The sequence below is a fragment of the Cibotium barometz genome, chromosome 31, assembly GCF_041138505.1.
Source record: "Cibotium barometz isolate CiBa-2024 chromosome 31, ASM4113850v1, whole genome shotgun sequence".
NCBI classification, from domain to species: Eukaryota; Viridiplantae; Streptophyta; class Polypodiopsida; order Cyatheales; family Cibotiaceae; genus Cibotium; species Cibotium barometz.
The window spans coordinates 29,299,950-29,305,475 of NC_141076.1; positions in this window are offsets into that span (position 1 = coordinate 29,299,950).

Genomic DNA, 5,526 nt, shown 5'->3' on the forward strand with positions numbered 1-5,526 from the left:
CTTACGTCCACTATCTGAGATGACACCACACTTATTTTAAAGCCTCTTGTAAATGATATGTTTTGGTTGGCTATCTATTCCATGACCTGCCTTTAATCGACTGACACTATTTTGGTCCCAATTGTTAAATATTATTTTGATCCCAATTCTCTCTCTCTCTCTCTCTCTCTCTCTCTCTCTCTCTCTCTCTCTCTCTCTCTCTCTGAGTATTTGAAAATAACAAGTTTGCAGTAAATAAACATTGATTTTATAAACTTATACCTAACATCTGAAAATAACTTTAAAGCTATTCCTAAATTAACATTGATTCTATAAACTTAAAGTGTATACATACTTTTTCTCAGATGGCTGATAATAATGAAGCCGCAAAGAAGGCATTTGAACGCTTAAAGCAAATCTCGGGCACTGGCACTGTGAATGATGCGGCATGTATTGCCGGACGCACCTCCAAATGGGCACCGACGGCCCATGGATTACAGTATGCCCAAGTAAATAAGAATGTGTCCAAAGAGATGGTCAAGAGCATCTGGCCTGACGTCTCCAATGATGCCATAAAAGAAGGGCGCTTGAAGCTAACACAATGTAGTGTTCCTTTAATTATCGAGCATGCGGAGCGCATTTTTGTGGATGTCATGGCCCAACCCATGCATCACGGTGACTGTCCCCTCTGGTTTGCTAAAATGCTATATGCACAATTTGTGCAGAATTCAGTTGTAGACTTTAGCTCTCGACCTCCTCATCTACATGTGGAAGACATTCGGAGTGAGTCAATCACTATGCCTCGAGATGAGTTGCAACTGGCCATTCTTGGAGCCTCAATGGAAGTTCATCACACGGTTGATGAGCTTCAAACTCAAATCAACCAAATTAGAGGCACCCAAGGCCCTCAACAGACGGAAGCAGCACCAGAGCGCGGGCAAGCACCTGAAAGTTCAAGCGCTAGAGATATACTAAGAGAGAACAAGCTCTTGAAGAGACGCATAACGCAAATGGAGGAGCAAGGCCATGCAAACTCTCCTATGACGGCATAGCGCAAGCACTCTCACAGCTAAGCGTCGCAAAGTTGGAACACTTCCCCCATTCAACATCCACCATTTCCAAGCAGGCTGTTCCTTAGCAAGCTTTTGCACAAACTCCAAGGCAAATCTACCTTCTTTCAATTTATACTTGGTTAGCTCAATTACCGCTGTTGCTTGCTCATCTGGATCTTCATAAAATCGCTCCACAACATCATAGAAATCATCGATTACCTCCTCATCTAGGGCATTCACGTCCATATGCCAGTATTCTGGGTCAAGACAATATGCAACACTATGCAATGGACTATGTGCTCCTACCCACCGAGCGCTTACATACTTGGCCAAGATATTTCTCCTTGCTCTGGTGAATGGAGGACTCCAATGCTTGACAACAGTTTTAGTGGGCTCCTCTGGGTTTGCGAGGCTTTCTTGAATGGACCACCACGCCATCCAAACCTTCCCGATATTTGGCAATCTAGAATCCAACTAGCGCAAAGCAAGCATAACTGGCATCATAACATGATAACAATCTGCTGCTTCCTCCCATAAACTACGATCCGATATCAAAGATCGCATGTACCTCACCTTTTCTTTAACCTTTTCGGACTGGTCAGCCTCCCACTCAGGGAAGCCAGCACACACAAAGGTTTCCATGACTGCATTCCTATTTCTTAGGAGAGATTGAAGCATATAAAAATTAGTGCAAAATCTGGTTTCACAAGGCAACTTTAGCATAGTTTCCATGCGTTGACGATACATATCTAAAACACGTTGCCGTTTGAGCACAAATTTGACAATCTTACTTGCACTATCGATAATCTCCTTGAACCACTCTGTATCAGCATTTTTGTACCAATCTTGTAACACCAAGTTAAGGCTATGAGTGTTACAACCAAATGTATAGATATTGGAAAATCGAGATTCCAACATACGACCTGCTGCTCGACAATTAGCTGCATTATCCATAATCACTTGAAGCACATTTTCAGACCCAACTTGGTCGATAGCATCACCAATGATATCGGCGATAAATTGACCAGATTTAATTTCCCCGGAGCTATCAACAGCTTTGATAAAGCATTCCCCACGAGGACATACCAACATTACATTTATCAATGGACGTCTTTGGGCATTCGACCAACCATCACTGACAATTGTGCATCCAGACTGATTTGTGGTGTCAATTATGAGTCTTTGAACGCTTTCCCGTGTGTTGTCATAGCACTTGTCAAGTAATTGATTTCGCATGTGGTGATAAGTTGGTGGACAAAACCCAGGTCCATATTCTCCAATCTTCTTCCAAGCCATCTTCCATGAATCTTTCGTGACCATAGACAATGAAGAACCAGTAAAGAAGATCGCTTTCGCTAAAGCAAGTTGAGCATCCTCTAAAGCAGTGGCACGAAAGCTGTCAACTAGATTAGTTTGTCTGGTACGAGACATACCCACCTGAAACTCAGGAGATGCATCCATCGGTATTGAGACATCTGGACCTTGGGTGTCATTTTGGCAAGTAGTATGTGTTGGAGTCACTCCTTGGTTGGAGATCCCTCCACTTGATGCTGCCAAATTCGGCGATTGGTGATTTCTTGCACAGAGATTGGGCCTCTTGTTTTGTGATGCTTGTTTACTTATCAAAGCTCTAAGGCGCTTTGCAGCATCATCAGCTCCTGCACCCTTGCATTTACCTCCGGGATTTTTTGTGCTAGTGCCAAGCAAATGCTCCCTTATTCTGGGAGCACCCCCAGATTTTACCAAGCCACAAAAATTACACTTCCATTCGACAAATCTAGAAAGATTGGAAGCAAATTGCCATTCAGGTCCCGGTGATTTTCCTCCGCTCCTCCTCTTGCCACTTTGAGACGCAACATTCAAAGTTTGTGCTGTCATATCTCGTTGCAAGGAAACTCCACTAGTTTCTAATGTTCTGTTGCTTCGTTGGGTTGATGTGCCGCAATTAGAAGCAACCATTGTAACACCTAAACAACAATCATGCAAGATTTGAGATCCAAAACAGCCTGAGTAAAACTAAAATATGCAATTATAAAGTCTAAAACCCACTTCTTGCCAATGCAACTGAACGTTTGGTGAGATGCATTTGAGGCAATCCATCCCTAAATAGAGATGATGTCCCGAACATCTCACCACCTATATCCTCCTCTAGAGAAGCTCCTACCCAGACCAAATGGCACTCGAGTAGACCACCCAAGAGGAGGTATTGCTAGTCGACCTAAAGAAACCAAACGTTTGGTGAGATGCATTTGAGACAATCCATCCCTAAATAGAGATGATGTCCCGAACATCTCACCACCTATATCCTCCTCTAGAGAAGCTTCTACCCAGACCAAATGGCACTCGAGTAGACCACCCAAGAGGAGGTATTGCTAGTCGACCTAAAGAAACCAAACGTTTGGTGAGATGCATTTGAGGCAATCCATCCCTAGATAGAGATGATGTCCCGAACATCTCACCACCTATACCCTCCTCTAGGGAAGCTCCTACCCAGACCAATTGGCACTCGAGTAGACCACCCAAGAGGAGACATTGCTAGTCCACGTAACAAATACGATAAACCATTTACAATCAAAATCTTATAAAATACAAAATATTATTAACAAGCTTCAAACAAAAATCCAGAATATTTATACTCACCTCTTGTGTCTTTTAGCCTGAGGTGAGCCACCCAAGTGCTTTGGTAAAGCACATTTGGAAGTGAGGGGAAACCCTTTATATAGGTCCCTCCAAAACAGCCAAGTTTTTGGCGCAAAAAAAAAGGCCCCGGGGCCCGCCGGGCTAGATAAGTAACCCGCCGGGCTAAACAGTGGCCCGCCGGGCCAAGCTAGTAGCCCACCGGGAAAACCGGGATAGCAAGTTTCTCCCGGTTGTGTGAATATCTATGATATTAACAAGTGTGTGAGAGTGTTATTAACTAGTGTTATTACCACTTCGCGGTTAACGTGATCACGTGAATGAAATCCCTGGCAGTAATGCTGGAAGTGATTGAAGAGGAAGAAGATGAAAGAGATTATACTCCACATGTATACTTCCAAGGCAATAACGCTGGAAGTGATTGAAGAGGAAGAAGATGAAAGAGATTATACTCCACATGCGAGATGAGGATATCTCGCGTTTTTAAGTGGGGTAGGATGTAAGATTCCTTCCTCCAGCTTTTGAGGTGTAAAGGTGTAAGAACCTCCCCTTCTATTCTTGTAATTATTTCCCTCTCTGAAATAGAAGAAAGATCTTGTTTTACTGTGTTTTGGCCTAGAGAGAGATAATCCAAAATTGAGATATCTTTGGATATAAAAATCCTCCTAGTGTCTAAAATGGATTTTCCTGAAACAAATTTTCAAAATGAACTTTCCAATGTGCATTAGGAATTAATTGAAAATGGTATAAGGGACCTTAGCATAAGGGTCTACATTTTTAGAAATTTTTGGATTATGATCCAATTAAGGTTCCAATGGGCCAACTGGGTTAATCCAAGTGTTGGGATGAGATAAATCCAAGAGAATAAAAGAAAATACCCAAAAATGAGTAAATGCTCACATAAGATGAAGAGTTGACTGAGTCCAAGGTTTATTAGATAAAAATTATGAGATATTACTAAAAAATGAGATATTTTATAATAATGATGCATTTTTGATACCTTGGTAAGGAAAGGGGGAATCTTGAGGTACGCGCCTCTTTCACATGTGTGGAAGGGTTTTTAATTTAAAAAAGTTGTGATATTTTTATCTCTCCTCTCTCCTGGATCAAACCAAATCAAAAAGGGAGCCAAAATGAGATATTTTATAATAATGATGCATTTTTGATACCTTGGTAAGGAAAGGGGGAATCTTGAGGTACGCGCCTCCGGAAGGGTTTTTAATTTAAAAAAGTTGTGATATTTTTATCTCTCCTCTCTCCTGGATCAAACCAAATCAAAAAGGGAGCCAAACTAGTCTAAATCTTGTCCAAATTGAGTTAAACTGAAGCTGAAAAATTCTAGAACCTAGTTGGACTTGGTTAGTGGCCTCCCTCACCTATAAATAGACCCTCAATCATCTGTAATAAAATATTGGAGCTATACCATGCCAGTATTATATTAAAATAACCTTATTTTCTATTATCCCTTAAATTTTTCTCTCTCTTGGGAGCTTGGAGCTCTCTCTCTCTCTCTCTACAACAACTCTTGGAGTTTCTCTTCTCTACTTGGTGGACAAATTGATTGGTCGGAGCTTCACTGCAATTAGAGAATCAAGCCAAACTTGGAGGTAAAATCAAATTTTATGGTTTTTTTTTCAATTTTCTCAATAACTTTCTTCTTCTCAACCCCTCTCAAGCTTGAGAAGCTTTCTAAATGATTGTTTTAATTCAAATCAAGCTTTTCCTTAAAGTCTTAATGTTTAATTAAGAGAAAGTTAATCTTTATGCTTATTTGTAATGCTTTCTTTAAGTAAATCTCTCTCTCTAAAAGAATAGCCATCTTTATGGCTAAATCCCTTGAAAAAGGATGCTTCTCAAC